Genomic DNA, 8,979 nt, shown 5'->3' on the forward strand with positions numbered 1-8,979 from the left:
TTTAATTAGAAAAATATTTGATTAATTTTATAAAAAATATGTATAGTTTATTTAAATATTGGAAATAAATGTAAAAAAATGTGTGGATATTATAAAATGTGAGAGATGGTAACAAATATTATATAAAGATAATTTGTATTAGTATTTTTTTTATGTGATTAAAAAAATAAAAAAAAATATAGGTTTATAAGTTTTTAGAAAGAAAAAATTAAGGGGAGTTTATGGCATTAGTTATTACAATTTTTTAAATAATTTTTTTGTGATAATTTTTATAATAAAATATAATTTTAGAGTATTTTTAATGAATTAAATTTTAATTAATAAAAATAAATGATTTTTTAGTTTTTTTTATTGAAACAAATAAAATTTTTTAAATTGAATAATTTTAAAAAATGAAAACTCATTTTTTAATTTTTTTTTTTTTTTTATGTTTCTTCTGAACTTTTTTGAAGATTATTATTTGAGTGAATTTAAGTAGTGAAAAAATATTTCTTTTGCGGTAAATAACTTTTTTATTATTATTTTAAATTATATATGTATTTTATTGAAAGATTCATCGAAATTTCACTTGAATATTATAGATGAAAATTACCCCCGAGTGTCGAAGTAACCTCATTAAACAGAAAGCCCAATGCCCCAATTTCATAGAGTAACGTCATAACATCTCACATCGCATTCCAATCCAAAGTAATTCTTTAAGTATTCCATAAAATACTTTCCTTGGTATCTCGATTTCACCACAATTAGCTTACCTCTATGTACAGAAGAATTCTTGATTAGTGAGTTATTTGAATTCTCGATATAATAAAAGTTGAGTTCGAATTTGTTTTTCTAAATAGCAACGCATATAGACAATGAAATCTTTATAATATTTCACCAATGGCCAGAAGAACTACAACGTCTTCTTACCTTTCTCTAAATTTAATATTGAAAAAATTTAAGAATTAAACAGTTATTTGCTTTAAATAAAATTATAAATTCAAATGCTACAGAGCGAATTCCAAACCTAAATAATACTCGAGTCTTATTAGTTTAAATGTGTTATTTTTTTAAAAATTACTTTTTAAAAAATAATTTAATTAGATTGGAGTAACTAGATTGGAATAAGTTATTCAGTGGTAATTTTTTTTTAATTTTTAGAAATTTAAAGTGGACCACCAATGGTAATAAATAAAAAAATACATTTAATAATTTTTATTAAAGTAAGTATGTAATTATATAAATTCAATAATAATTAAATATATTTGCAGACATGAACTTATAATATGGGGCGATATGTAAAGCCACTCGTACCCGGAAACCCAATATCACTCGATATCAACATGGCGAGCTGCCACCGACCAGTAGTTATGGCCACGTCTGGTCCACCTGTAATTTTCTCCTAGTCCCACCCCAAATTTCTAATAATCTTATAACCGTCCGTTAGATTATAAATACCAACCTGCTTCTCTTGCCCCGACGCTCTACCGTATGAAATACTCGAATTTTGAACCCGCAATTCACTATACCTAATGAAAGGCCATCGTCTCATTTTCTCCTTTCTCTTCTTTGCCACCGTTGCTTTCGCGGCACTGGCCGGCGGTTGGCAGCCTATAAAGGATTTGAAAGATCCGAACATCGTAGAGATCGGAGAGTACGCGGTAAAGGAATATAATAAGAGAGCGAACACCGATCTGATACTGGTGAACGTGGTGAAGGGTGAAGAGCAGGTGGTTTCGGGGATGAATTATCGTCTGATATTGGAGGTGACAGAGGGAAAGGCCAGCAAGAAGTATCAGGCGGAAGTTTGGGAGAAGGCGTGGGAGAATTTCAAGAATCTAACGTCGTTTGAGCCCGTGAAAGAGTAATTTTGTGATTTTAAGGATTTAATAATAAAATAAAATAAAATGTATTTCTTAATTTCTCTTATTTTGTTTGCTTTACTGTGATTAATAATCTCCAAGAAAATTTGTTGACCAATAAACAAGACAGCTTGTGCCCTTTTAACGTCTGAAATTTCTTCTCTTTTCTTTTTTTTTTTTAATTCTGATTAGCATTAAGTTTTAATTAAAATTGCATTAGTTCTTTAAGCCACATATTGGAACTGGCCTTGCTCGAACTGTCGATATATGTTGTTAATCGAAATTTATAGTATCACTATAGTTTTTAAAAATTTCTAGCTGCAGTGAAACTGGAATTAGAATCGAAATCAAATTGAAATTATTTGGAACTAAAGCCATTTCGTTTTAAACCAAAATCAGCGATTTTGGGATTTTGGGTCATGGTTAGGTTTAATTTCATCCACAAGCTGAATGCGGATGAAGCTTGGAAAGGGAAAGATAGGATGGGTTTTGGAAGAGAAATTCTCAGGAAATCTGAAGGAGAATTCGTCAAAGCCTTCATAGGTTCTTTTGGTAGATCTTCAGCCCTCGGGGCAGAGATTGAAACCATTCTGAGGCTACGTACTGAGATCATCGCTGTTATTGTGAAGCGAATAAAGCTGCTGATTGGATGGAAAAGTTAGCTCATCATTCTCATTTTGGAATTTTTGTTGTGGAGGACATTCCACAACAAATCAAAGGAATTTTATTTAATTTTAAAATTGAACGTGAGGATAGTATGCTTCGGTTGATATGATATTTTTTAATTATTAAATGGTGAAAACTACGTGTCACATCATTAACTTTTTTAGCAAATAATCATATGTTAATCAATTAAGTAATTAAATACACATGCTCTCCATTGATGATGGTTCAAGCGAATGAAGAAAAAATATAAAGAAGTTTTGCTTCTAAGATGAATGCCACAGGCTGAGCTAGCTTCTGCAATTGGAGTTGCATTTTGTGATTAAGGCTCCGTAAATAACGTGTTTTTCAAAAATATTTTTATTGTATAAAATATTTTGTGAAAATATATTTTTTATAGTTTATTTTCTATTATTTAATTTTAATTTAAAAAATAAAATTTATTAATAAATTTATATAAAAAGATCTTAATCTGAAGCTGAGGAAGGAGTTAATCCAAGTTTTATTTGGAAATCATTATGTTAAGGGAAGTTGCTGTTAAAACACGGTTGTATCAAGCGTATTGGAGATGGGATGGACACGCTGGTTGGTATATAAAGCTCCATGGCTGCCAGACATTGCTACTCCATATGTACAGAGTGTCAACACAACCGGAATGGAGGATGGAACTATTTCTGATTTGTTCAGGTCAAGACAACGAGCATGGGATATGGAACTGCTGCAAACTCTGTTATCTAGGCAGTTTTGCGAGGCAATGCTGGTTATTGACTAATTGTGGCTGGTGGGGAGCTGTGATGATAGTTCAAGAATGGTTTGAAGTAGTGAGAAATCGGGTCAGCAAAGAAGAGGTGCAGGAAGCAGTTACGGTGTGCTGGGAGTTATGGAACGCCAGAAATAGAGTGTTGTGGGAGCAGAAACGTACAAATGCAGCAGCAGTGTATCAGAAAACTCAGAACTGTTTACAGGAATGGCATATGGCAAGGAGCCAACCTGTTAGCTTTGCTTCACTTAATTGCCGAGTTTTTATCTCGATGGACAGCACCAGCAATGACCACTATTAAATGCAACGTTGATGCAATTTATAACGCTGGTTCTAGAATTGCAGCAGCTGGGATGGTGATTAGGAACCATGAAGGTCAGTTTGTAGCTGGTAGGCATGTTCCCATGGGAGTGGTTCAGAGTGTATTCGTGAGGCACTATCTTGGGCGAAGGATAAAGCAGGAAATCTGGATTTGATAGTTGAGATGGTCAGTTTATTGGTGTACCAAGCACTCTGTGGATCAACAGAAAATCTCTAGTTATTAAGGACTGTAAAACTCTAGTCTTTGAGTTTAGGTCTGACAGTTTTGCTTTTGTTTGGAAATCAGCAAACCATGTCGCTCATGAATTACCAGTGGCTCTATGTTTGGTTTGGTGGATTGGGCAGCTAACCCTCCATTTATTTTTTACATTAAATTGATTTTTTTTTCAATTTAATTAAAATATTAAACAAATAATTAATTATGCAAAAACAGAGTCTGATTCTTTGCCTTGGTAAATTATTCCTTTCTTGTTTATAATTGTTACTCTAATCTATCCCTACATATTGAGTTTGGAATCTTATTCTCCATTATATATAGCATTCTTAATTAATGAAAACTACTATGAACTTCTCCCCAAATATTCAAGTTCTCTTATTTGCTAATCAAGCGATAATTTAATTTTTTTTTTTTTTAAAGTGTAGGAAGTAATTGAGATTTCAAATTTAAATCTCTCGATTTACACAGTGAGATCAATCCAGATTTGTTAGAGATTATATCTACACATTTCTCAAAAAAAATATATGGTTAAGGTAATTTGTGGGAGCTCCTTCTTTGCCCTTCTACTTATTTTCTCAGGTTTGTTTCTTCACCCCAGAATTTTTTTTTTTTATTTGGAGTGTTTAATTGTAAATATGGTTAAATAGTTTCCATAATTATAATTATAATTAATTATGATTTGAAGCTATTTTGATGGTGGTGCCTAATGGAGAATCACAAGAAATATGCCATGCTGAAATTCCAGGAAATGGAAAATGTGATGAAGGAAAATGCCAAACACAGTGCTCCAACTTAAACCAAGGGATTGGAATCTGCACTCAGACTTTTTTTAATCGCTTCAATTGCATTTGCAATTGGCAATGTTCTTAAATATTATGCACTTATCACCAATTCTTTATTTTTTTTAATATATATATATATTAATCCTGAAAATGGTTATGTATGATTTTAAGGAAAGTAATCTAACAAATTCTAAGTTATTAATAAATGAAAATTAATTTCCTGAAATTTAGTAAAACTATGTATGAATAAATGAGTATTTATTTTCCCTACTCTTTCACCCATGCATCCGATTGTCACCTGCACTGATGTTTTCTTTTTTCCTTTTCCTTTTTTTTTTTTTTTTAATGAAAGAATCCCTTCCTCTTTAACCTTATCTCTCCCGTATGGAGGAGCCGACACCGGTGAAGATGAAAAAATCTAGAAGGGCTGAATGAGTAGAGAAGAATAAGAAAAAAGGGAGGAGGGCGAGAGGAGGATTTAGATCCAGGTTAGATATGATCAATTGAAGAAGATTGAGGACAAAAGAAGAAGAAGACGGTCTGTGGATGAAGATTAAGGGAAAAAAAGATGAAAAGGACCGAAAGGTGAGAGAGATGGTAATATTGGGTGGTGATAAGAGAGGTTTTTTGAGATTATCTTGCTGATTTTGATTTAATTTGATCGGTTTGATTTAATTTGATTTTAAATTTAAACGGTATGCAGATGAAGATTAAGGGGAAAAAAAGATGAAAAGGACCCAAGGGTGAGAGAGATGGTAAAGTTGGGCGGTGATTAGAGATGGTTTCTCAAGATTATTGTGCTAAGCATTAAAATTAACAGAATCTATTAACAATTGTTACTAGAAGGATTAAATTATTATAATTTAAAATAAGGAAAGACATTTTAATTGATCCTAAGAATTATAATAATTTATTTTATTTTATTATTTTTCAAACAGCTCGGTGGTTGCTCAACAAACTTCCTCTTCCAGTATACCCTTTAGAAACATTTTACTAGACATCCATTCAATAACTTTGAGCAACAAATGAAAAATCATAGACACTATATCCAATCTTGCAATAGAAGTATTAAAACATTAGTTTTCTCCTTTAGACTTGTCTACTTGACTTCAATTGACTTGTTTTCTTTTATTAAATTTGTTAATTCTTCATTCATTTCCTTAATCAATTAGCTACTTTCTTGAACTGATTATAATTTGCAAAAAAAAGCAAAACTCGCAATATTTTCCTTGTTATAATTATTGAGTATTTTAGAATCTTCTAAATAACACGACATCTAAATACCAGAGGAGATGGCTCTTTAGAAATTATAGAACAAATTGGCTCACCACTATGATTAATTATTTCTACTTCATTGTTTATAAACACAAATACTAATAGCAATATTTTTTTTCTTTTAACTAATTTTATATTCTAATTTCGTTAAAATTAATATTTCGAATGAGAATCGTGTTTTTAATTTTTGGGTTGTATGATTTCTTAACCTTTGTTTATAAATCAAAATAAACTTTTTCAACCTCATTATCAAGCTTCTTTCTTTCTCAATTAATCAACTACATGTGGAATGGCAATGCAATAGAACACACTTAGACGACCAAGATTAGGCTTTCATCCACTTAATGCTTCTTCTTGTTCGCGTTAATTTTAATAAAATACTCTATTTATCTTATAATTTTTATTTATTTTATTTTATTTATATATGATAACCGTGGACTTTTTAGGTTCGAGAGCAAAGCAAGACTCCAATGAGAAAGGCAGGCTCAAAGCACACCAAACCCTTCTTGAAGTGAAATAACCTAGATTGCGTGTTCCAGCCCTATCCAGGAATCAGTTCGGACAGACCTCACACGCGGACTATTTCAAAGGAAGCCCAAACTGGTGATGTGACCAGAGAAAGAAGAGCAGACCCAGTCACTTTGCAGCCCTGCCCGCATGTGCACTGGGAGAATTAAATGGCCGCCTGGCGTGAAGAGGTACTCGAACGCATCCGTATGTACGGGTCTGAGTGACAGAGACCGGTGTCACTATTGTAGCAGAGAGACAGTTAGACATCACTAGCGGACAAAAGAAAAGGGACAAAAAGGATGACGTCTTCCTCTCCGTCTAAATTTACACAACCATTATAAACTCTTTTTACTTGATCTCAGAACATAATATGTATTAAGAAATATAATTTTTTTTATTAATTTTCTAATTATATTCATTAAATACTTAGACATATTCTGACATGCTTTTTATAAATAAGATAAAATTAAATAGGATTATAATAGTTAATTTATATATTGTTATAGTGTAAAAAAGAAAAGTGATCAATAATTTAGAAAAAAAATAGATACAAATTATAAAATGAAAAGTGTAAAGAATATAAATAGAACAAGGCATATTCTCTGCTCCAAATTTTTTAACCAAATATACAGTTGCTTAAAATTTTAAATTTTTAAAAGTTTAAATACCTTATAAGCGTGTAGGGTTTATAAACTAATTTTCCTAAATTAAGGCAAACACTCTTCGTATATACTCAAAAAAGGAGAAATCAAATTATTTAAAGAGTTTCTACCAAAACATATAGAGATTATACATAGGCTGCAATCTCATTACCCAAATGGGCAGCATTTGGACATGTACTCAGATGAACATACACTCAGCCAAAGCCAAACAAGAGGATAAAATTGTGTTAAATTGGAGGCTGTTTACAATAATATGTGCAAAAACACAAGGCATTTCTGCAATCTCCAACACCCAGTGTCTCTTTGGCACACTCTTTATTGCATTTCTGAAAGTCACAAGTCTTTATATCTATCTTTTTATGGCATGTGTGCTCTGGTATTCTCACTGCATGAGCCCTCTGAACTGCTACAGATTGTGTGAACTCAGCTGTTTCCAAAAAAAAATCTTTTGTCAGTATGAACTTTGATCTTACCCAAAAGCCAAATTTAAAGAAACAAATGCTCTGATCTTCATATACATTTTGTTTGATATGCGGAAAAGAATTCAAATGAATGTTTGTTAAATTATGCAAAATTTTAATTTTTTTTAATGAGAAATTATTAAATTGAAAATCTTTTTTAAGATATATTTTGAAAAATTATTCTGCAATATGAAATCTTTTTTTCACATTATTTTTCAAAATGAGTTATAAAAAAAAATAATTTTTAAGATATATTTTGCTTCAGAAATGTGTGTGCACTTGGAGAGAGAGAGAGAGAGAGAGAGAGAGAAGGAGAAGACAAACATATGCAACTGATATATAGAACTGCACATAAGAATCCAAGAGAAGAACCTGAAATGAGTAAAAGCAGAAGAGAGAGGAGAACATAGAAGAAGAGCTTCATATCTTCAACCTCTGGGTTGGAGGAGAGAGTCCTCCAAAGATAAGTCTATTCTCTTGCTTATAAAACACAACTTAGCTTTCTTTTGATAAATAAAGAGGGTTCACAGAGTCACAAGTGAATATTTTCAACAAGAGAATAAATTGTATCTTAGATCCCCAAGTCACTTCTGTAGTACTTGTCATAATTAATCTCCTTTTCTTGAGCTGTTGAGCATATATTCTTTTCTTTGTACTTTTTTTTTTTTTTTTTTTACATGCAGAAGGAGTTGCAACTTCTTTGAGATAACAACAAAATAACTGAGGAAAATGTGCCACTGATGCAGGGATGTGTCCATCAGCTATCTTAATTTTCTTGGGTCATCAAAACTGACCACCTAATAATAGAAAATTTCTTTGGCATATGCATACCCACATTTACAAATATTGATCAAGCAAGCCTAGCTGCATATCCTTCTTTATGTGCTCTGTCCTAGTAACTGTTAGCATTAGGTGGTAATATTTCATGGTGATACCCTCAATCTCTTATGTTTTGTTTGGATGGGGAGAATTGGAAGGAAAAGAAAAGGAAAGAAACCTAATTTCATTAAATTCTATTATTTGGACAACTAAAGGAGAGAAAAGAAGAAAAAAAGAGAAATTCCATTTCTCAATCCCTTTAACATACATGAACCTAAAACATTTCTTTTAAATTGGTAGGAAATGGAGAGAAATTAATAATATTAATGTGAAAATTCTTTAATGCCTTTAAACTAAAGGCTTTCTTTTTCAAAATTGTAAGGTCACAATAGTCGCTTGTCATTTTTTTTTTAAAGAGAAATTATATTTCTTTTCCCTTCTAAAAACCTATCCATATAATGAGAAGGAAATCAAATTTCTATTTTTTTCTTTCCTTTTCTCTTCATTTCTCTTCATTTCCCCTTTGCAATTAAGGATCCGTTTGGTTAGCGTCAGAGTTAAAAAAGACTACATTATCTTCAGAGCGTTATCCGAATAGGCCCACAAGGGAAATCTGTATACTATCAGACGACGACATTATGAAACTGTGGGCCAGTGCTTCAGGCGAG

The 8,979-nt window shown here is 31.6% G+C and overlaps 1 long non-coding RNA gene across 2 annotated transcripts; it reads left to right on the top strand.

Annotated features, from left to right (window-relative positions):
* The first annotated feature begins 1,478 nt into the window (after positions 1-1,478).
* LOC110621795 lies at positions 1,479-6,729 on the top strand. Of its 2 annotated transcripts, none has more exons than XR_006351621.1 (3): positions 1,479-4,381; positions 4,488-5,169; positions 5,288-6,729. It is a non-coding gene; the product is annotated as an uncharacterized LOC110621795 (long non-coding RNA). The 2 variants fall into 2 exon arrangements; XR_006351622.1 differs by having other exon boundaries at positions 6,306-6,729.
* Positions 6,730-8,979: the final 2,250 nt, after the last annotated feature.

This window comes from Manihot esculenta, chromosome 8 (genome assembly GCF_001659605.2).
Source record: "Manihot esculenta cultivar AM560-2 chromosome 8, M.esculenta_v8, whole genome shotgun sequence".
Lineage (NCBI taxonomy): Eukaryota > Viridiplantae > Streptophyta > Magnoliopsida > Malpighiales > Euphorbiaceae > Manihot > Manihot esculenta.